General features: G+C 48.8%; 2 protein-coding genes across 3 annotated transcripts in view; both read left to right on the top strand.

Annotated features, from left to right (window-relative positions):
• The window catches only part of PDE3A (phosphodiesterase 3A), a 448,233-nt gene that overhangs the window by 82,445 nt on the left and 341,677 nt on the right, over positions 1–24,111 (top strand). The gene's annotated exons all lie outside the window — the stretch shown is intronic.
• The window catches only part of LOC143777155 (uncharacterized), a 349,344-nt gene continuing 347,287 nt past the window's right edge, over positions 22,055–24,111 (top strand). Inside the window, exon 1 of the mRNA XM_077267246.1 lies at positions 22,055–22,597. The gene's annotated coding sequence lies outside the window, so the exon portion shown is untranslated. The remainder of the gene's footprint in view (positions 22,598–24,111) is intronic.

The raw sequence follows: 24,111 nt of genomic DNA, 5'->3' as shown, positions 1-24,111 counted from the left end.
CTATTCTCACTGCCCAGTGTCTGCGGACTAAGGGTGCGCTCTGTACTGGCTGCCAGTGTCTGTGGACTAAGTGTGTGCTCTATTCTGACTGCCCAGTGTCTGCGGACTAAGTTTGCGCTCTGTTCTGGGTGCCCAGTGTCTGTGGACTAAGGGTGCGCTCTATTCTGACTGCCCAGTGTCTGTGGACTAAGGGTGTGCTCTGTACTGGCTGCCCAGTGTCTGTTGACTAAGGGTGCCCTCTATTCTGACTGCCCAGTGTCTGTGGACTAAGTGTGCGCTCTGTTCTGGCTGCCAGTGTCTGTGGACTAAGGGTGCGCTCTGTACTGGCTGCCAGTGTCTGTGGACTAAGTGTGCGCTCAATACTTGCTGTCCAGTGTCTGTGAACTAAGGGTGCGCTCTATTCTGACTGCCCAGTGTCTGTGGACTAAGTGTGCGCTCTGTTCTGGCTGCCCAGTATCTGTGGACTAAGTGTGTGCTCTATTCTGACTGCCCAGTGTCTGCGGACTAAGTGTGTGCTCTATTCTGACTGCCCAGTGTCTGTGGACTAAGGGTGCGCTCTATTCTGTCTGCCCAGTGTCTGTGGACCAAGTGTGCGCTCTAGTCTGACTGCCCAGTGTCTGTGGACTAAGTGTGTGCTCTATTCTGACTGCCCAGTGTCTGTGGACTAAGGGTGCGCTCTATTTCGACTGCCCAGTGTCTGTGGACTAAGTGTGCACTCTATTCTGACTGCCCAGTGTCTGCGCACTAAGTGTGTGTTCTATTCTGACTGCCCAGTGTCTGCGCACTAAGTGTGCGCTCTATTCTGACTGCCCAGTGTCTGTGGACTAAGGGTGCGCTCTGTACTGGCTGCCAGTGTCTGTGACTAAGTTTGCGCTCTGTACTGACTGCCCAGTGTCTGCGGACTAAGATTGAGCTCTGTTCTGGCTGCCTAGTGTCTGTGGACTAAGTGTGCACTCTGTTCTGGCTGCCCAGTGTCTGCGGACTAAGATTGAGCTCTGTTCTGGCTGCCCAGTGTCTGCGGACTAAGAGTGCACTCTGTACTGGCTGCCAGTGTCTGTGGACTAAGAGTGCGCTCTATTCTGGCTGCCTAGTGTCTGTGGACTAAGTGTGCGCTCTGTTCTGGCCGCCCAGTGTCTGTGGACTAAGAGTGTGCTCTGTTCTGGCTGCCAGTGTCTGTGGACTAAGAGTGTGCTCTGTACTGGCTGCCAGTGTCTGTGGACTAAGAGTGCGCTCTATTCTGGCTGCCTAGTGTCTGTGGACTAAGTGTGCGCTCTGTTCTGGCCGCCCAGTGTCTGTGGACTAAGAGTGTGCTCTGTTCTGGCTGCCCAGTGTCTGTGGGCTAAGTGTGCGCTCTGTTCTGGCTGCCCAGTGTCTGTGGACTAAGAGTGTGCTCTGTTCTGGCTGCCCAGTGTCTGCGGACTAAGAGTGCGCTCTGTACTGGCTGCCAGTGTCTGTGGGCTAAGTGTTCGCTCTGTTCTGACTGCCCAGTGTCTGTGGGCTAAGTGTGCGCTCTGTTCTGGCTGCCCAGTGACTGCGGACTAAGTGTGCACTCTGTTCTGGCTGCCCAGTGACTGCGGACTAAGTGTGTGCTCTGTACTGGCTGCCAGTGTCTGCGGATTAAGGGTGCGCTCTGTACTGGCTGCCAGTGTCTGTGGACTAAGTGTGCGCTCAATACTGGCTGCCCAGTGACTGCGGACTAAGAGTGAGCTCTGTTCTTGCTGCCCAGTGTCTGTGGACTAAGTATGCGCTGTATTCTGGCTGCCCGATGTCTGTGGACTAAGTGTGCGCTCTGTACTGGCTGCCCAGTGTCTGCGGACTAAGAGTGCGCTCTATTCTGACTCCCCAGTGTCTGTGGATTAAGGGTATGTGCACACGCTGCGGATTTGACGCTGCGGATCCACAGCAGTTTTCCCAAAGTTTACAGTACCATGTAAACCTATGGGAAAAAAAGTGCTGTGCACATGCTGCGGAAAAATCCGCGTGGAAACGCAGCGGATTATTTTCCACAGCATGTCAATTCTTTCTGCGGATTCCGCAGCGGTTTTCAACAAGCACCAATAGGAAAGTGCAGTTGAAAACCCGCAGAGGAATCTGCAGAAGAAACCGTGATGAAATCCGCAGTGAAAACCGCAGTGGTTTTGCACAGCGGATTTTCGAAATCCGCTGCGGAAAAATCCGCAGCAGAATCTGCAACGTGGGCACATACCCTAAGTGTGCCCTCTGTACTGGCTGCCCAGTGTCTGCGGACGGTGGCTATGTGCACACGTTGCAGATTTGACTGTGGACTTTTCTGTGCAGATTCTGAATTTCTTGGCAGAAAACGCAGGTCAGAATCTGCCCCTTTGGTATGTGCACACGTTGCAGATTTTTGTGCGGATTCCTTCCTATTCTTACCCCTGCAGATTTCTATTATGGAATGCGTGCAGAAACGCAGCACGTCTGCACAAAGAATTCACATGGTCCTTTTTTGAATCTGCTGCATTTTCTGTGCAGATTTTTCTGCACCATTAGCACAGCATTTTTTTTTTGCCATTGATTTACATTGTACTGTAAATCACTTGCAGATCTGCAGCGTTTCTGCGCGGAAAAAAAAGCTGCAGATCTGCAGGAAATCTGCAACGTGTGCACATACCCTGAGGCTATGTGCACACGTTGCGGATCAGGCTTAGGAATTTCTGGTGCGGATTCTGTCTCTCCTGGAAGAAAACATACCTGCGGGTTTTTGTGCGGTTCCGCAGCGTTTTTTTGTGCATTTTTGCTGCGGTTTTCTTGCGGATTTGCTGCGTTTTTTACTCCTGCGGTTTTCTGGAGGCTGTGGTGGTACTCACGGCGCCGGACATAGGGGACCCCGAGGAGTTTCCCTCTCTGCCCTCTGCGGCTAAGCCGGTTATCACCGGGGCCAAGGAGGGTGAGGGGGATGTCCACGCCGTTGCGAAAGGGGGACGGTGTGGGCAGACTCCATCCCTGCTCACTACGGCTGAGCCGGCCGACGCCGGGGCTGTGGGGGGCAGGTCCGAGGAACATGGTGCGGCGAAAGGAGGGCGCACTGTTGTGACAGGGGCGCAGTGCGCCTTAAAGGAGAAGAGGCATGCGGCTGCAATAGGGGAGCAGCGAGTCCAAAAAGGACAGAAAAAAGATAAATCATCTGCAGGGAACACTGGGCGCCCTGCTGCGACAGGGGGACAGAGTGCTCCAGCACCCAAATGTGACACCGGGACCCCGAAGGCTGTGGGTGCAGGGCAGGCGGCGCCCCCCAACAAGCAGCGGGCCCAGAATAATAAAATACAAACTGCTGCAGTAGGGGGGCAAGGCGCTCCAGAGACACAACAGAGCACCAATCAAGGGAAAACAGGTGTGGTGCTGCACCCCTCCCCCGGTCCAGCAGGTGTGAGTGCAGAGAAGCCAGACACAAGTGAGGAAGGAATGGATGTTACTGTGGAAGGTGCAGAGAACACTGGGACAAATGGTGGTGAGAATACTGGTAATAAAGTGATGGGAAGTGGTGAGGGGAATGATGGGAGTAGTGGTGGAGTGAATGGTGGGAGTAGTGGTGGAGTGAATGGTGGGAGTAGTGGTGGAGTGAATGGTGGGAATAGTGGTGGAATGAATGATGGGAGTAGTGGTGGAGTGAATGATGGGAGTAGTGACGCTGCCAATGATGGGAATAGTGGTGGTGGTGGAGTGAATGAGGAGAGCATTACTGGTGTTGGTGGAGGGGAAGCAGGTAGTGGTCCCGCTGTCCCCCCAGCGGTGGCGGGGGCTTCAGCCCCAAGCTATTCAGGAGCTGTCACTGCTGGGGGTAGTAGTGCACCCTTGTCTGGTGACCCTGAGGATGGTGACTTGCAGCAGCGCTTCCTGGACGCCCTGAGGAGAGGGGAGAGTTCCATCAATGTAGAGGGGAGGGAGGTTGATCTGTCTTTCTGGATAGAGAGACACGGTCTTTCCGCCTTCCGAGATAGAGGGGCAGAGACTGTCTGGTCTCTGCCGACACCGGGGCAGAGGAGTAAACGTAGGAACGTGGCCCGTCTCCAGTGGGTAAGCAAGGATGCCTGTCCTGATCGGTCAAAGGTTGCTGAGCTCCTGCTGGGGATGGGCTTCGTGGCATATGACATCTTTGCCTTGATCCATCCCTATGGGACCTCCTACTTCGATGTCAGCTTCGTGAGGCTGGAGGGCCTTGAGCTTTTCTGGTCTCGCCATGAGCTGGCTCGGGGTCGCCCCGAATGGCAGGGTTTCCTCGCTGAAGCAATATCCCGCCAGAACTCGGTCAGGAAGGTGACCGTTTTGACCAGTAACGAGTCACTTTCCTGTTTCGACATCTCTACCTGGGTTGGACGATACAGCGACATCGTCGGTATTCCCGAGAAGACCCTCGATGAGCATGGTATCTGGTCAGGAGCCTGGACCTTCATGGTGAAATTGAAGGTTTCAGGAAACACCGTTACCCATATCCCTTCCTCAACATTTTTGGGGAGGGACAGGATCTTGATTTTCTACCGGGGGCAGCCTAAGGTCTGTCACAGGTGCGGCAGCCCCACACACTTCAGTGCGCAGTGTACCACCCAGAAATGCGCACTGTGTGGGGACCTCGGCCATCTTGCTGCTACCTGTGGCAGGATTAGGTGTAACTTGTGTGGTGACCTTGGTCACCCGTACAGTCGCTGTCCGCGTTCCTTTGCCAATGCGGTCCTGAAAGCGGCGAGTGTGGGACAGGCGAAAGCCGGGACTAATCTCGCCGGTGAAGGGACCAGCAGAGGCGGAGGAGGCAGGGAACCGGTGAGGAGCAGGCTGCCGCCATCCAATATCAGGCGGCAGCAGCAGCACCGTGGGAACAGGGGGCAGGGAGTAATGACCCTTAACTCTGACCCGGGTGCTTCACTTGTAGCCTAAAGACAGCGAATTGAGCGAGGAAGTAAAGAGACTTGAAAGGGAGGAGCAAAAGGACGCCATGTCTGCCCAGGAACCTTCATCGGGTGACAGTCTGGATGAGGGAGAGGGGGAGTGGTCACAGCAAAAGAAAAAGGGTAACAGGAAAACAACTAAGGATAAGATGGGGTCCGGGCCTCGAGCCTCCTCCTTGGAGTGCGACCCCTCTGACTCCGTAGCCCTGATCCTGGTGCCATTGGAAGGTCCAGCCGCCCCCCCTCTGGTGGATCTCTCTAACCGGTTCCGGGACCTCCAGGACTCCCCTCCAGAGGGGGGCGATGGGGACCCCATGGGGACCCGGGGCCGGAGGTTGCGGACAAGGTTGTTGGGGCTCAGGAGGTCACTGGGTCTTCTTCTCAGGGGGCAAATACAAAGCCTTCTGGGGGGGGGACTACCTCAGGACCACCAGACAAGGGCCAGAGTGTATGTAAAGCCCCCGTCTCACTAAGCGAGATCGCTAGCGATCTCGCTATGTGTGACACGTAGCAGCGACCAGGCCCCTGCTGTGAGATCGCTGGTCGTGTCGGAATGGCCTGGACCTTTTTTTGATCGTTGAGGTCCCGCTGGGTAGCACACATCGCTGTGTTTGACACCTTACCAACGACCTCGTTGACGACTCACACTGAATCGTCATAATAGCTCCCATGTGACATCGTTGTACAGGTCGCTACAGGTCGCTGGTGAGATGTCAAACAGTGAGATCGCAGCAGCGATCGTTGGGAAGATCTCACTGTTTGACATCTCACCAGCGACCACATAGCGACGCAGCAACGATCCCTGACAGGCCGTATCGTTGTCGGGATCGCTTTAGCGTCGCTAAGTGAGACGGGGCCTTAAGGAGAGAATGGATGAGTCTGTTTGTCTTAAGCGCACTAAAAACTCATCATTGTCAGAGGAAGAGGGTGAAACTGTTGGGGGTGGGAAGAAAACGGCTATCTAATTCAATCAATCATGATGGCGGCACCCACCCCATTGACGCTGGCAACCATTAATGTTGCCAGCATAAAGTCAGAAGCGGCAAGATACACGGCCTTTCATTTTCTCGGCCAACTTGACGCCGACATTTTGTTTTTGCAGGAGACCAGGTTGACCGACCTATCAACCATGCATAAAGCAAGGCGGGAGTGGAGGCACGGGCCCTCCTACTGGTCTCTTGCGGCCGAGCCGTATAGTGGGGTGGCGGTCCTTTTTAAGACCGCAGCGGTTGAATGCAGACGATTGATCGAGTTAGAAATGGGGAGATGCTTGATCCTAGATGTCTCCATTGGGGGACAGGAGCTTCGGCTCATTAACATCTACGGTCCCCAGTCCAAGTGGGACCGCAAGTGTCTCTTCATGAAGATCAAACCTTACTTATTTTCGAGTCGGCAGGTGGTCTTTGGAGGGGATTTCAACAACGTCACGAGACCCTGTGATAGAGGAGGTTCCGGAGACCGGCTGGCTTACGATTGCGTCACGCTAAATAGGATAGTAAGTGAGGCACGCCTGGTGGATGTCCACATCCGGCACAACAAAGGCCACGCGGGGTTCACCTTTTTTACAGGTAGTCAGTGCAGGTCTAGGTTAGACAGGTTTTATTTGAAGGAGGAGGCCGTCTTCTCGCCGTTGTCGGTTGTGGAGGTGGAATTCTCCGATCAATGTTTGATTATGTTTTCTGTCATGGTTCCCAATGGCAAGGGAACGTAAGAAACATATAAATAACGAACGAGCTCTCGGGTGATGGAAACTCGAGTTGACCGTGAGCTAAATCTACCACACAACTAACAGTAGCCAGGGAGCATACCTACGGCTTCCTAAATGCCACGCGCCAGCCGGAGGACTAACTACGCCTGGTAGAGGAAGAAACAGACCTGGCTTACCTCTAGGGAAATACCCCAAAAGATGATAGCAGCCCCCCACATGTAATAACGGTGAATTAAGAGGAAAAGACATACACAGTATGAAAGTAGATTTAGCAAAGGGAGGTCCACTTACTAGATAGCAGAAGGATACAAAAGAGGACTTCACGGTCAACTGAAAACCCTTTCAAAAACCATCCTGAAGTTACTTTAAGACTCCTGTGTCAACTCATGACACAGGAGTGGCAATTTCAGCCCGCAAGAGTTTCCAGCTACAGAGAATTACAAAAACTGCAAACTGGACAAAAGGTACAAAACAAAAGGACAAAGTCCACTTAGCTGATCAGCAGACTAGTAGCAGGAACATGCAACCGAAGGCTCTGGTTACAATGATGACCGGCAAGGAAATGACTGGAGAGCAAGGCTAAATAGGAAACTCCCAAACACTGATGGAAGCAGGTGAACAGAAGCAGCAAAGTGCAAACAAGTCACCAGTACCACCAGCAACCACCAGGGGAGCCCAAAAAGCGGATACACAACAGTACCCTCCCCTTAAGGAAAGGGCACCGAACCCTCACAAGAACCGCCAGGGCGATCTGGATGAGCCCTATGAAAGGCACGAACCAAATCCGAGGCATGAACATCAGAGGCAGTTACCCAAGAATTATCTTCCTGACCATAGCCTTTCCATTTAACCAGATATTGAAGTCTCCGTCTGGAAATACGGGAGTCCAAGATCTTCTCTACGACGTACTCCAATTCACCCTCCACCAGCACAGGAGCAGGAGGTTCATTAGAAGGAACCACCGGTACCTCATATCTCCGCAACAACGACCGATGGAACACATTATGGATAGCGAAAGATGCCGGGAGGTCCAAACGAAAGGAAACAGGGTTAAGAATCTCCAAAATCCTATAAGGACCGATGAACCGAGGCTTAAATTTGGGAGAAGAAACCCTCATAGGGACAAAACGGGAAGACAACCACACCAAGTCCCCAACACGAAGGTGGGGACCAACACGATGACGACGGTTAGCAAACTGCTGAGTCCTCTCCTGGGACAATTCCAAATTATCCACCACTTGTCCCCAAATCCGATGCAACCGATCCACCACCGCATCCACTCCAGGACAATCCGAAGATTCAACCTGACCAGATGAAAACCGCGGATGAAACCCTGAATTGCAAAAGAAAGGAGAAACCAAAGTGGCAGAACTAGCCCGATTATTAAGAGCAAACTCCGCCAACGGCAGAAAGGCAACCCAATCATCCTGATCCGCAGACACAAAACACCTCAAATAAGTCTCCAAAGTTTGATTAGTTCGCTCCGTCTGGCCATTGGTCTGAGGATGGAATGCAGACGAAAAAGACAAATCAATGCCCAACCTGGCACAGACTGCCCGCCAAAATCTAGACACGAACTGGGTACCCCTGTCAGAAACGATGTTTTCCGGAATACCATGCAAGCGAACCACATTTTGAAAAAACAGAGGGACCAACTCAGATGAGGAAGGCAACTTAGGCAATGGCACCAAATGAACCATTTTAGAAAAACGGTCACACACCACCCAGATGACAGACATCTTCTGAGAAACAGGGAGATCCGAGATAAAGTCCATAGAGATGTGCGTCCAAGGCCTCTTAGGAATAGGCAAGGGCAACAACAACCCACTAGCCCTAGAACAACAAGGCTTGGCCCGAGCACACACATCGCAAGTCTGCACAAAAACACGCACATCTCGAGACAGGGACGGCCACCAGAAGGATCTAGCCACCAAATCTCTGGTGCCAAAAATTCCCGGATGACCTGTTGTGATTTTGCTTTTTGCTCCCTCTAGTGGTCATTAGTGATTTGACTCTGGAGCGTCTGTCTTTTTCTATATCCTCACCTGGGCCGTTAGTTCAGGGGCGTTGCTATATAAGCTCCCTGGACCTTCAGTTCAATGCCTGGCATCGTTGAAATCAGAGCTAATCTGTTGTGCTCTTGTCCTCTGATCCTGGTTCCTGTTTTTCAAGCTAAGTCTGCTTCTTTGCTTTTTGCTTTTGTTTTGTTTGGTATTTTTGTCCAGCTTGTTCCTATCTGTATCCTGACCTTTGCTGGAAGCTCTAGGGGGCTGGTGTTCTCCCCCCGGACCGTTAAACGGTTCGGGGGTTCTTGAATCTCCAGCGTGGATTTTTATAGGGTTTTTGTTGACCAGATAAGTTATCTTGCTATATTCTGCTATTAGTAAGCTGGCCTCTCTTTGCTGAACCTGGTTCATTTCTGTGTTTGTCATTTCCTCTTACCTCACCGTTATTATTTGTGGGGGGCTTGTATCTTGCTTTGGGGTCCCTTTCTCTGGAGGCAAGAGAGGTCTTTGTTTTCTTCTCCTAGGGGTAGTTAGATTCTCCGGCTGGCGCGAGTCATCTAGCGATCACCGTAGGCATGATCCCCGGCTACTTCTAGTGTTGGCGTTAGGAGTAGCTATTTGGTCAACCCAGTTACCACAGCCCTATGAGCTGGATTTTTGTATCTTGCAGACTTACACGTTCCTCTGAGACCCTGTCCACTGGGGTCATAACAGTATGCCAGGCCTGTATTAAATGTTTAATGCATTGCAGAAGTGGGATTATAAGAAAGAAAATTTTGAGGTTTTTTTTCCCTCTCTCATTTTTTTTTTTTTTCTTTTCCCCTTTACCTCAGAGTGGCTTAAGCTTGCTGCAGACATGAATGTCCAGACCTTGATTACAAGTGTGGACCAGCTTGCCGCTCGTGTGCAGGGTATACAAGATTATGTTACCAGAAATCCTAGGTCTGAACCCAAGATTCCGATTCCTGAACTGTTTTCAGGAGACCGATTTAAGTTTAGGAATTTCAGGAATAATTGTAAATTATTTTTGTCCCTGAAACCTTGTTCGTCTGGAGACTCTGCTCAACAAGTAAAAATTGTTATTTCATTCTTACGGGGTGACCCTCAGGATTGGGCTTTTTCGTTGGCGCCAGGAGATCCGGCATTGGCTGATATTGATGCGTTTTTTCTGGCGCTCGGTTTACTTTATGAGGAACCCAATCTTGAGATTCAGGCAGAGAAAGCCTTGCTGGCTATGTCTCAGGGCCAGGACGAGGCTGAGGTGTATTGCCAAAAATTTCGGAAATGGTCCGTGCTGACACATTGGAACGAGTGTGCACTGGCCGCTAATTTTAGAAATGGCCTTTCTGAGGCCATTAAGAATGTTATGGTGGGTTTTCCCATTCCCACAGGTCTGAATGATACCATGTCCCTGGCTATTCAAATTGACCGGCGGTTGCGGGAGCGCAAAACCGCAAATTCCCTCATGTTGTTGTCTGAACAGACACCTGATGTGATGCAATGTGATAGAAAAACCGCAAATTTCCTCATGGTGTTGTCTGAACGGACACCTGATTTGATGCAATGTGATAGAATCCTGACTAGAAATGAGAGGAAAATTCATAGACGCCGGAATGGCTTGTGCTACTACTGTGGTGATTCTACACATGTTATCTCAGCATGCTCTAAACGTATATCTAAGGTTGTTAGTCCTGTCACCGTTGGTAATTTGCATCCTAAGTTTATTCTGTCTGTAACTTTGATTTGCTCACTGTCGTCTTATCCTGTCATGGCGTTTGTAGATTCAGGTGCTGCCCTGAGTCTTATGGATCTCTCATTTGCTAAGCGCTGTGGTTTTACTCTTGAACCATTAGAAAATCCTATTCCTCTTAGGGGTATTGATGCTACGCCACTGGCAGAAAATAAGCCGCAGTATTGGACACAGGTTACCATGTGCATGACTCCTGAACACCGCGAGGTGATACGTTTTCTCGTTCTACATAAAATGCATGATTTGGTTGTTTTGGGGCTGCCATGGTTACAGACCCATAATCCAGTCCGGGACTGGAAGGCTATGTCAGTGTCTAGTTGGGGCTGTCGTGGTATTCATGAGGATTCCCTGCCTGTGTCTATTGCTTCTTCTACGCCTTCGGAAGTTCCGGAGTACTTGTCTGATTATCAGGATGTCTTTAGCGAGTCCAGGTCCAGTGCATTGCCTCCTCATAGGGACTGTGACTGTGCTATAGATTTGATTCCAGGCAGTAAGTTTCCTAAGGGAAGACTGTTTAATCTGTCGATACCTGAACATACCGCGATGCGTTCATATATCAAGGAGTCTCTGGAGAAGGACATATTCGTCCGTCTTCTTCCCCTCTTGGTGCGGGATTCTTTTTTGTGGCTAAAAAGGACGGATCTTTGAGGCCTTGTATTGACTATCGGCTTTTAAACAAGATCACTGTCAAATTTCAGTATCCTTTGCCGCTGTTGTCTGACTTGTTTGCCCGGATTAAAGGTGCCAAGTGGTTTACCAAGATAGACCTTCGTGGTGCGTACAACCTTGTGCGCATTAAGCAAGGGGATGAATGGAAAACCGCATTCAATACGCCCGAAGGTCATTTTGAGTACTTGGTGATGCCTTTTGGGCTCTCTAATGCCCCTTCAGTTTTTCAGTCCTTTATGCATGACATTTTCCGGAACTATCTGGATAAATTTCTGATCGTTTATCTGGATGATATTCTGGTTTTTTCTGATAATTGGGACTCGCATGTGGAGCAGGTCAGGATGGTCTTTAAAATTTTGCGTGAAAATTCTTTGTTTGTCAAGGGCTCAAAGTGTCTTTTTGGTGTACAGAAGGTTCCCTTTTTGGGGTTCATTTTTTCCCCTTCTGCTGTGGAGATGGACCCAGTCAAGGTCCGAGCTATTCTTGATTGGACTCAGCCCTCGTCAGTTAAGAGTCTTCAGAAGTTCTTGGGTTTCGCTAACTTCTACCGTCGTTTTATCGCTAACTTTTCTAGCATTGTGAAACCTTTGACGGATATGACCAAGAAAGGCTCCGATGTGGTTAATTGGGCTCCTGCTGCCGTGGAGGCTTTCCAGGAGTTGAAACGTCGGTTTACTTCGGCGCCTGTTTTGTGCCAGCCTGATGTCTCGCTTCCCTTTCAAGTTGAGGTGTATGCTTCAGAGATTGGAGCAGGGGCCGTTTTGTCGCAGAGAGGCCCTGGTTGCTCTGTTATGAGACCTTGCGCCTTTTTCTCTAGGAAGTTTTCGCCTGCGGAGCGAAATTATGATGTGGGCAATCGGGAGTTGTTGGCCATGAAATGGGCATTTGAGGAGTGGCGTCATTGGCTCGAGGGTGCTAAGCATCGTGTGGTGGTCTTGACTGATCACAAAAATCTGATGTATCTCGAGTCTGCTAAACGCCTGAATCCTAGACAGGCCCGCTGGTCATTGTTTTTCTCCCGTTTTGACTTTGTTGTCTCGTATTTACCAGGTTCAAAGAATGTGAAGGCCGATGCTCTTTCCAGGAGCTTTGTGCCTGATGCTCCTGGAGTCGCTGAACCTGTTGGTATTCTTAAGGATGGTATTATCTTGTCAGCTATTTCTCCAGATCTGCGACGTGTGTTGCAGAGATTTCAGGCTGATAGGCCTGATTCTTGTCCACCTGACAGACTGTTTGTGCCTGATAAGTGGACCAGCAGAGTCATTTCCGAGGTTCATTCCTCGGTGTTGGCAGGTCACCCAGGAATTTTTGGCACCAGAGATCTGGTGGCCAGATCCTTTTGGTGGCCTTCCTTGTCTAGGGATGTGCGGTCATTTGTACAGTCCTGTGGGACTTGTGCTCGAGCTAAGCCTTGCTGTTCTCGTGCCAGCGGGTTGCTCTTGCCCTTGCCTGTCCCTAAGAGACCTTGGACACATATCTCCATGGATTTCATTTCTGATCTTCCGGTGTCTCAGGGCATGTCTGTTATCTGGGTGATATGTGATCGCTTCTCCAAGATGGTCCATTTGGTTCCTTTGCCTAAGCTGCCTTCCTCTTCCGATCTGGTTCCTGTGTTTTTCCAGAACGTGGTTCGTTTGCACGGCATCCCTGAGAATATTGTGTCAGACAGAGGATCCCAGTTCGTTTCCAGATTCTGGCGATCCTTTTGTAGTAGGATGGGCATTGACTTGTCGTTTTCGTCTGCTTTCCATCCTCAGACTAATGGACAGACGGAGCGAACTAATCAGACTTTGGAGGCTTATTTGAGGTGTTTTGTCTCTGCTGATCAGGACGATTGGGTGACCTTCTTGCCGTTAGCTGAGTTTGCCCTTAATAATCGGGCTAGTTCCGCCACCTTGGTTTCGCCGTTTTTCTGCAACTCTGGTTTCCACCCTCGTTTTTCTTCGGGTCATGTGGAACCTTCTGACTGCCCTGGGGTGGATTCTGTGGTGGATAGGTTGCAGCGGATCTGGAATCTTGTGGTGGACAACTTGAAGTTGTCATAGGAGAGGGCTCAGCGCTTTGCCAACCGCCGCCGCGGTGTGGGTCCCCGACTACGTGTTGGGGATTTGGTGTGGCTTTCTTCCCGCTTTGTTCCTATGAAGGTTTCCTCTCCCAAATTTAAACCTCGTTTTATTGGTCCTTACAAGATATTGGAAATCCTTAATCCTGTATCCTTTCGCCTGGATCTTCCTGTGTCGTTTGCTATCCACAACGTGTTTCATAGGTCCTTGTTGCGGCGGTACGTTGTGCCTGTGGTTCCTTCTGCTGAGCCTCCTGCTCCGGTGTTGGTTGAGGGCGAGTTGGAGTACGTGGTGGAGAAGATCTTGGATTCTCGTCTCTCCAGGCGGAGGCTTCAGTACCTGGTCAAGTGGAAGGGCTATGGTCAGGAAGATAATTCCTGGGTGGTCGCCTCTGATGTTCATGCGGCCGATTTAGTTCGTGCCTTTCACGCCGCTCATCCTGATCGCCCTGGTGGTCGTGGTGAGGGTTCGGTGACCCCTCACTAAGGGGGGGGTACTGTTGTGATTTTGCTTTTTGCTCCCTCTAGTGGTCATTAGTGATTTGACTCTGGAGCGTCTGTCTTTTTCTATATCCTCACCTGGGCCGTTAGTTCAGGGGCGTTGCTATATAAGCTCCCTGGACCTTCAGTTCAATGCCTGGCATCGTTGAAATCAGAGCTAATCTGTTGTGCTCTTGTCCTCTGATCCTGGTTCCTGTTTTTCAAGCTAAGTCTGCTTCTTTGCTTTTTGCTTTTGTTTTGTTTGGTATTTTTGTCCAGCTTGTTCCTATCTGTATCCTGACCTTTGCTGGAAGCTCTAGGGGGCTGGTGTTCTCCCCCCGGACCGTTAGACGGTTCGGGGGTTCTTGAATCTCCAGCGTGGATTTTTATAGGGTTTTTGTTGACCAGATAAGTTATCTTGCTATATTCTGCTATTAGTAAGCTGGCCTCTCTTTGCTGAACCTGGTTCATTTCTGTGTTTGTCATTTCCTCTTACCTCACCGTTATTATTTGTGGGGGGCTTGTATCTTGCTTTGGGGTCCCTTTCTCTGGAGGCAAGAGAGGTCTTTGTTTTCTTCTCCTAGGGGTAGTTAGATTCTCCGGCTGGCGCGAGTCATCTAGCGATCACCGTAGGCATGATCCCCGGCTACTTCTAGTGTTGGCGTTAGGAGTAGCTATTTGGTCAACCCAGTTACCACAGCCCTATGAGCTGGATTTTTGTATCTTGCAGACTTACACGTTCCTCTGAGACCCTGTCCACTGGGGTCATAACAATGACCTGCCAGAGTAGAAGAATGAACTTCCGAGATGACTCTAGTGGTCCAATCGTCAGGAACAAACAGTCTACCAGACGGACAACGATCAGGTCTCTCCGCCTGAAATTCTTGCAAAGCACGTCGCAGATCTGGAGAGACAGCAGACAAAACCACCCCATCCTTAAGGACACCAGCAGGTTCAGAATTCCCAGGAGAGTCAGGCTCAAAACTCCTAGAAAGAGCATCTGCCTTCACATTCCTAGAACCCGGTAAGTACGAGACCACAAAATTAAACCGGGAAAAGAACAACGACCAACGTGCCTGTCTAGGATTCAGGCGCCTGGCAGACTCCAAATAAATTAAATTCTTGTGATCAGTCAAAACTACCACCTGATGTCTGGCACCCTCAAGCCAATGACGCCACTCCTCAAATGCCCACTTCATGGCCAAAAGCTCCCGATTACCAACATCATAGTTTCGCTCGGCGGCCGAAAATTTTCGCGAAAAGAACGCACAAGGTCTCATCACTGAGCAGTCGGAACTTCTCTGCGACAAAACCGCCCCCGCTCCGATCTCGGAAGCATCGACCTCAACCTGAAAGGGAAGAGAAACATCAGGCTGGCGCAACACAGGGGCAGACAAAAAGCGGCGCTTAAGCTCCCGAAAGGCCTCCACAGCAGCAGGGGACCAATTGGCAACATCAGCACCCTTTTTAGTCAAATCCGTCAGAGGTTTAGCAACGCCAGAAAAACCAGCTATAAATCGACGATAAAAATTAGCAAAGCCCAAGAATTTCTGAAGACTCTTCAGATAAGTAGGCTGCGTCCAGTCGTAAATAGCCCGAACCTTGACAGGGTCCATCTCAATAGAAGAAGGGGAAAAAATGTACCCCAAAAAGGAAATTTTTTGAACCCCAAAAACACACTTTGAACCCTTTACACACAAAGAATTCTCCCGCAAAACCTGAAAAACCCTCCTGACCTGCTGAACATGAGACTCCCAGTCATCAGAAAAAAATCAAAATATCATCCAAGTACACAATCATAAATTTATCCAAATATTCACGGAAAATATCATGCATTAAGGACTGAAAGACAGAAGGTGCATTAGAAAGGCCGAAAGGCATTACCAAATACTCAAAATGGCCCTCAGGCGTATTAAATGCGGTTTTCCACTCATCCCCCTGCTTAATTCGCACCAAATTATACGCCCCACGAAGATCAATCTTAGAGAACCACTTAGCCCCCCTTATGCGAGCAAACAAATCAGTCAGCAAAGGCAACGGATACTGATATTTGACTGTAATTTTATTCAGGAGTCGATAATCAATACAAGGCCTCAGAGAGCCATCCTTTTTAGAGACAAAGAAAAAACCGGCTCCTAAAGGTGATGAAGAAGGACGAATATGTCCCTTTTCCAGGGACTCCTTAATATACTCGCGCATAGCAGCATGTTCAGGTACAGATAGGTTAAACAAACGACCCTTTGGAAATTTACTGCCAGGAATCAGATCTATGGCGCAATCACAATCCCTGTGCGGAGGGAGTGAACCAATTTTAGGCTCTTCAAAAATATCACGATAATCAGACAAAAATGCCGGAATCTCAGATGGAATAGATGACGAAATGGACACCAAAGGAGTGTCCCCATGAGCCCCCCGACATCCCCAGCTTACCACAGACATAGCTTTCCAGTCAAGGACTGGGTTATGAGACTGTAACCATGGTAATCCAAGCACCAAAACATCATGTAAATTGTACAACACAAGGAAGCGAATCACCTCCTGATGGTCTGGAGTCATACGCATAGTCACTTGCGTCCAGAACTGTGGTTTATTACAAGCCAAAGGTGTAGAATCAATACCCTTCAGAGGTATAGGGACTTCCAGAGGCTCTAAATCAAACCCACAGCGCCTGGCAAAGGACCAGTCCATAAGACTCAGAGCGGCGCCAGAGTCCACATAGGCATCCACGGTAATAACTGATAATGAACAAATCAAGGTTACAGACAAAATAAATTTGGACTGTAAAGTGCCAATTGAAATAGACTTGTCAACCTTCCTAGTACGTTTAGAGCATGCCGATATAACATGAGCAGAATCACCACAATAGAAGCATAACCCATTTTTACGCCTATAATTCTGCCGCTCACTTCTGGACATAACTCTGTCACATTGCATTTTCTCTGGCGTCTCTTCAGAAGATACCGCCAAATGGTGCACGGGTTTGCGCTCCCGCAAACGCCGATCAATCTGAATTGCCATTGTCATGGACTCATTCAGACCTGTAGGCGCAGGGAACCCGACCATAACATCTTTAACGGCATCAGAAAGGCCCTCTCTGAAATTTGCCGCTAAGGCGCACTCATTCCACTGAGTAATCACAGACCATTTACGAAATTTTTGGCAGTATATCTCAGCTTCATCTTGCCCTTGAGATAGGGCTATCAAAGCTTTTTCAGCTTGAATCTCCAAATTAGGTTCCTCATAAAGCAACCCTAAAGCCAGGAAAAAGGCATCCACATTGAGCAACGCAGGATCCCCTGGTGCCAATGAAAATGCCCAATTTTGAGGGTCACCTCGCAGCAAAGAAATTACAATCTTAACCTGCTGGACAGGATCTCCTGAGGAGTGAGGTCTGAGAGAAAGGAATAATTTACAATTATATTTGAAATTCAGAAACCGAGATCTATCTCCGGAAAACACCTCTGGTGTAGGGAATTTAGGTTCAGAAATAGGAGTATGCATAACAAAATCTTGTAAATTTTGAACCTTCGTAGCAAGATTATTTAAACCTGCAGCCAAACTCTGAGGATCCATCTTTAAACAGGTGAGCTCAGAGCCATTCAAGGATTATAAGGAGAGAAAGGCAAAGGCAGTAATTAGAGCTGAAATACAACTGATCCAACTATGGAGCAAGCATAGGGGAAACGAAAAAAAAAAAAAAAAAAAATTTACAGACTTCTTTTTTCTCTCCTTTCTTCTGCCAATAAGTTTAACACTGGCCGGTCATACTGTCATGGTTCCCAATGGCAAGGGAACGTAAGAAACATAAATAACGAACGAGCTCTTGGGTGATGGAAACTCGAGTTGACCGTGAGCTAAATCTACCACACAACTAACAGTAGCCAGGGAGCATACCTACGGCTTCCTAAATGCCACGCGCCAGCCGGAGGACTAACTACGCCTGGTAGAGGAAGAAACAGACCTGGCTTACCTCTAGGGAAATACCCCAAAAGATGATAGCAGCCCCCCACATGTAATAACGGTGAATTAAGAGGAAAAGACATACACAGTATGAAAGTAGATTTAGCAAAGGGAGGTCCACTTACTAGATAGCAGAAGGATACAAAAGAGGACTTCACGGTCAACTGAAAACCCTTTCAAAAACCATCCTGAAATTACTTTAAGACTCCTGTGTCAACTCATGACACAGGAGTGGCAATTTCAGCCCGCAAGAGCTTCCAGCTACAGAGAATTACAAAAACTGCAAACTGGACAAAAGGTACAAAACAAAAGGACAAAGTCCACTTAGCTGATCAGCAGACTAGTAGCAGGAACATGCAACCGAAGGCTCTGGTTACAATGATGACCGGCAAGGAAATGACTGGAGAGCAAGGCTAAATAGGAAACTCCCAAACACTGATGGAAGCAGGTGAACAGAAGAAGCAAAGTGCAAACAAGTCACCAGTACCACCAGCAACCACCAGGGGAGCCCAAAAAGCGGATACACAACAGTTTTCTCTGAGCGTTACAGAGACTCCTCGGATGGGAAGAGGTTATTGGAAGCTGAATTCGTCACTCCTTGAGGAAGAAGCTGTAAGACGGTCCTTTGAGGAATTTCTTCAGAGCCAGGTACCGCTGCTGGGCCTAAGTAACACTAAGTCTGAGTGGTGGGAGATGTTCAAACATTGGGTGGCGAGATTCTTCCGGCAACTCTCGAACCTCAGAAGCCTGAACCGGGATCGCCTGTATCAGAGCCTGAGGAGGAGACTCGAGCATCTTGTCTCGACTGGGGGTAGCCGCGAGGCGATCTCCAGTGTGAAATCCTTGCTAAAGAGGTGTCAGTACGATAGGCTCGCATCTTTGGTTTTTGAGAGGGACTATGGGAAGTACTACTCGCCCGACCCTTACAGAAGCTGCAAGATGTCAGTGAATAGTAAGATAGTGACAGGGCTGATGGACAGTACGGGATCCCTGAGAAGGTCCAGATCAGGGATCTTGGAGGTCGTCAGTTCATACTACTCGCACCTCTTGGGAAGGAAGGAACTGGATCGTGACAGGATGTCGGCTTTCCTGGCTGAAGCTGTTCCTGAGCCAGGGGCTGACCTCTCGCTGGGCGGTTTGGCAGAAGCGATCAAAGAAGAGGAAGTGAGACTGGCGATCGATGGGCTCCGGACCAAAAAATCGCCAGGGCCGGATGGCTTAACATCCGAGTTCTTTAAGACCTTTAGGGACTCCTTGGTCCCCCTCTTGACTCAGGTGTTTAATGAGTGTCTCTCCTCGGGCACTCTGCCGAGATCATTAAGGAGGTCGGCTTTGATCATTTTGTCAAAGGGTAAGGACCCGTCACGCATTGAGAATTGGCGTCCCATATCACTTCTCAATGTGGACAGGAAGGTTTTGGCTAAGATACTCTTCAACAGGCTGGTGAAGTTTGCACCGCGGCTCCTTTCGGAGGCCCAGCACTGTTGCGTTCCTGGCCGTAGCACTTTCAGTGCTGTTCTGGGTGTCCGAGAGGCCGTGGAGCAAGGCAGGGCGGGCCTTTGGAAGGGGTTCTTGCTGACCCTGGATCAGGCAAAAGCCTTTGATCGGGTCGACCACGAGTACCTCTGGTTCACTCTTTTGAGGTATGGTCTGCCTGGAGGGTTTGTGGACTGGCTTAAGACCTTGTACGCAGGGGCTGAGACTTTCCCTCTGGTAAACGGGTGGATTGGACAACCTTTCGGGGTGGGATCTGGTGTCCGCCAGGGCTGCCCTCTTAGCCCTTTGCTTTACGCGTTTGCGATCGATCCCTTCCTCAGAAAGGTTGATTGTGGACCGTTGGCGGGGGTGGCGATGGGAATTGTGGCGCCAGAGGCTATCCTGAGGGTAGTGGCCTACGCGGACGACGTTACCGTTTTTGTTTCTTTGCAAGAGGAGGCGATGGTGGTGATGTCAGAAGTGGAGAGCTACTCGGAGGCATCTGGGTCCAAGGTCAACCAGGACAAGTGTGAGAGTCTCTGGCTGGGAGGCGAGGATCCCACGTTTGATCTTTCGGACACCCTCCCCGAACCTCAAGAACATGCCAAAGTCCTAGGCATCGAATTTGGCCAGGGTGATTACCCCACGAAAAACTGGGAAGGCATAATCAAAGGTGTCGCCCAAAGAGTGAACCAATGGAAGGGTTGGTCTTTGACCCGGAGGGAAAGGATTGACCTGTGCAAAGCTTTCCTGCTCCCCTTGCTAATCTACCTGGGCAGCGTCTGTGTCTTGCCGGAGCCTCTCTGGACACGGGTCTACAGTCTGTTCTTCCAGATGTTATGGGGGAATAGACTAAACCTAGTCAAACGGGAGCTCACTTATCGCACGAGGAGACTAGGGGGGTTGAATATGGTAAACCCCGTGGTGTTCCTAGTGAACACCTTTTTGAAAGTTAACGTGGCAAACCTCTGGAAAGAGAGGGCTCCTCCGTGGGTATTCTCCTGCAAGGGATGGTTTCAGCCTTTCTTCCAGGAATGGGAGACGGGGAAGATTGAAGGCTCTTCGCACACCGCACGGGCATCTCCTGGCTTATGTTACCCCAGTTCTGAAGATGATGCGCCGGTGGGGTCTGGGAATGCGGGAAGTAAGGTCCCTCCCGAGGAAACTCCTCGACATGCGGGTCTTGCTTTCGCATTTTCAGAGACCATTGGTCCTCAAGGACTGCCCGAGTCGGGATCTAGAGGTTGGGTTAAGTTTGTTAAATTCTAGCAGGATCCCCAAGAAGTATTGGGACTTGACTTGGCGCTGCTTCCAAGGTAAGTTGTATGTGAGGGACAATTTGAAGCACAGGAGCTCCGTGGACAGGAATTGTCCCCGTGAGGCTTGCGCTACCATGCTGGAAAGCATGGAGCACTTTCTGCTTCATTGTCCCTTTAATACAGAGGTGTACAACAGGGTGGGCGCTTCCATTGGTTGGCCGCGGCTGGCCACTCTGTCCTATGCCGAGTGGACCTATGGAGCGTTCAGAGACCTCGGGAGAAGGGACCGAGCCACTTTATTCTTAGTCAGCGCAGTGGTCAGGTACTTCACGTGGAACGCACGAGTTTTAGTTACGACGCAGAGTAAAATCCTCCGTGTAGATGAAGTTTGTAGCAGCATCCTAGGTGCCCTGGTGAAGGTGCGATCTCTGGAGTGTGGAGCACTGGGTGCCCGGAGGGCGGCCCATCTCTGGAGGGGTTTCTCCTTCGGGGTGCCTTAGTCCGTTAGTGCTCCTATATCCTGGTGGTGGGCTGATATCTTTACACCCTAGGTTTTTGTTTTGTATCTCTGTTCCCTGAATAGAAGGTTTGCAGGCATCGAACTTGAGCCTTGGGTGGTGAGTATGTAGGTTGTGTTCTGTGAAGTTGGTTTATGTATATATTGTATATATTGTATATAGTGTGTATAATAGAGGGTCTTAGTTAGGTTGGGTGGGGGGATTGGGGGGTTCAACGGCGGTGATAAAAGACTGATCTGGCCTGGCCCAGGCCCCGCCTGGGGAGAAACTTTGGGGCCTGATCCTAGCTCGGAGAATTCCTGAACTTTGTGGCCAGAGCTGGATCAGGGGTGGCGGGATAGTTAAAGTAGGTGTGTGTATATATATTAAAAAAGGAAAAAAATAAATAAAAAAAAAAAAATTAAAAAAAAAAGTTAATTTTGTACACTGTATTGTATTTAGGTTTGTTGTGGGGTGAATGTGGTGGTGTAAGGGGGGGCTGTAAGGTAAGGCAGTGGGACCAGTAGGGTTTTGTTGTGTTTGCGGTGTTGTATAGTGTTTGGTTTAGTATAATGTGTTTATAGTGTATATATTGTATATAATATTGTATATAGGATGGTGTGAATGTAGTTGGGGTTGTATATAGTAGTATGAATGAAGCTGGGCCGGGGGTCTTATATGATATGATAGCATCCTCAATAATCAGAACCTCCCACTCCCGTCTCCAAGACTTTACACGTGCGGCGCCGATTCTTTGGAATGCACTACCTAGGTTAATACAATTAATCCCCAATCCCCACAGTTTTAAGCGTGCCCTAAAAACTCATTTGTTCAGATTGGCCTACCGCCTCAACGCATTAACCTAATTATCCCTGTGTGGCCTATTAATAAAAAAACAACAACATAATCACGTTCCTCCATCATGTTCTCATACACTTTATACAGTTAATAGCCCTGTGTGTCTGTACTGCTACATACTTAGGCTGTTAACTGGTTCATGCAGCTTTACATGAACACCCGAGCCTTACACTATGGCTGGTCCAAATAACTAAAGCAATTGTTACCATCCACCTCTCGTGTCTCCCTTTTCCTCATAGTTTGTAGCTTGCGAGCAGCAGGGCCCTCATTCCTACTGGTATCTGTTTTGAACTGTGATTTCTGTTATGCTGTAATGTCTATTGTCTGTATAAGTCCCCTCTATAAGTTGTAAAGCGCTGCGGAATATGTTGGCGCTATATAAATAAAATTATTATTATTATTATTATTATTTATTATGTAAAATTTTTACAGGGGTATTCATGTTGTTATGAGTATTTTGTTTGTTGTCTTTTAGTTTTTGCTTTCTTTATTTTTATTGGAATTTTTCTTTCTCGTCCCTGATTTGTAGGTCATGAACTTTCTCCATTTTGGTTCCATTTCCGGTTTATTTCTTTGTGATTTTTGTCGTTTGTTGTCGTCTGATTGGAGCTTTGTTCTTATGTTTTGTTCTGTTGTGTTTTATTTGTAATGTATCTTGGTTATTGTCATGTAAAGTATTTTATTTTATTTAATAAAAGACCTGGAGGATAAGACACGATGTAACAGCAGAATAGTGAGTGCAGCTCTGGAGGTGACTGGAGGATAAGACACGATGTAACAGCAGAATAGTGAGTGCAGCTCTGGAGGTGACTGGAGGATAAGACACGATGTAACAGCAGAATAGTGAGTGCAGCTCTGGAGGTGACTGGAGGATAAGACACGATGTAACAGCAGAATAGTGAGTGCAGCTCTGGAGGTGACTGGAGGATAAGACATGATGTAACAGCAGAATAGTGAGCGCAGCTCTGGAGGTGACTGTGACCCCTCTTGACACTGTAGTGACCCCCGATACGTCTGTCCACTGTCGCTGACCCCTTGCTGCATCTGCTATGGTTTGTGCTGGTACTGAATATAGTTGTTTAACCCCTTCAGTGCTGCTGTGAATAATGAGTCCAGCATCTAGATGGTTAGCAGAGTGTGGGGTCCCTGCGATCAGCATTGGGTGGTCCTGGTGTTTGTAGGTAGCCGCCTGTTCAGAAGTCAGCGACATTTATGTGGTAACAATCAATTTCTTCATTCCTGCTTTGCGTTAATTCCTGGAAAACCCCTGAAGGGTTAATAAACTACCTGAAAGCAGTAAATGGTGTCACTTTTGGGGAGTTTCCAATATATAGGACCCCCATAGTCAATTCAGAACTGAATAGCTCACTTAAAAAATAAGTTTTGTACATTTCCTTGAAAAAATGAAAAATGACTTATCCATTATTTCTAAAAACGCCAACAAAATAGAAGAACATTTTACAGATGTGAAGGAGGGAGACGCTGTTTAGTAATGATTGTGGGATTCTCTGGATTAAAGGGATCATCAATCATTCAAAGTTGGAGAATTGATCATTTGTTGAAATGTTTGTACAATTTCTGATATTTGTATAAATAAACTTGCAAAATATCAACATCAATTTACCATTATCATAAAGTGCAATGTGTCACCAAAAACAATCTCAGCATCACTGGGATTTGTTGAAGCTCCAGTGTTATTAACACATAAAGTGACACTGCACAGATTTCAAAACTTTTGCGCTGTCACTAAGGGGTTAAAAAAAGTGTAAAATGTGTTCTGAAACACTGAACCTCAGCATTGCAGTGTGAATGTGGCCCTGTGCAGGCTGTGCTTCTATTACACACTTATTAGTAACGAGATGGTGGCCCAATTCTAACGCATCGGGTGTTCTAGAATATGCATGTATGTACGTCGCGCTGTGAGTGGGGGTTAAATTCCGCACCAATATCGCTGATTGGTCGCGCCCGGCTGGCCGATCAGCGAAGCGTGGTTGAAATCTGGCATCAGTTCGCGGCCGGACTGCTCCTGTCGCTGATGTCGGGGGTTCGGGGTGCAGGATATAGTACAGCCATGTAGTATATAGCACAGCCACGTAGTATATAGCACAGCCTTGTAGTATATAGCACAGCCATGTAGTATATAGCACAGCCACGTAGTATATAGCACAGCCACATAGTATATTGCACAGCCACGTAGGATATAGCACAGCCACATAGTATATTGCACAGCCACGTAGGATATAGCACAGCCTCGTAGTATATAGCACAGCCACGTAGTGTATAACACAGCCACATAGTATATAGCACAGCCTCGTAGTATATAGCACAGCCACGTAGTATATAGCACAGCCACGTAGTATATAGCACAGCCTCGTAGTATATAGCACAGCCATGTAGTATATAGCACAGCCACGTAGTGTATAACACAGCCACGTAGTATATAGCAGCCACGTAGTATATAGCACAGCCACATAGTATATTGCAC

This window comes from Ranitomeya variabilis, chromosome 5, assembly GCF_051348905.1.
Source record: "Ranitomeya variabilis isolate aRanVar5 chromosome 5, aRanVar5.hap1, whole genome shotgun sequence".
Classification (NCBI taxonomy): domain Eukaryota; kingdom Metazoa; phylum Chordata; class Amphibia; order Anura; family Dendrobatidae; genus Ranitomeya; species Ranitomeya variabilis.
Note: the sequence above shows the minus strand (reverse complement) of the source record. Positions and strands in the feature narration are given on the sequence as shown.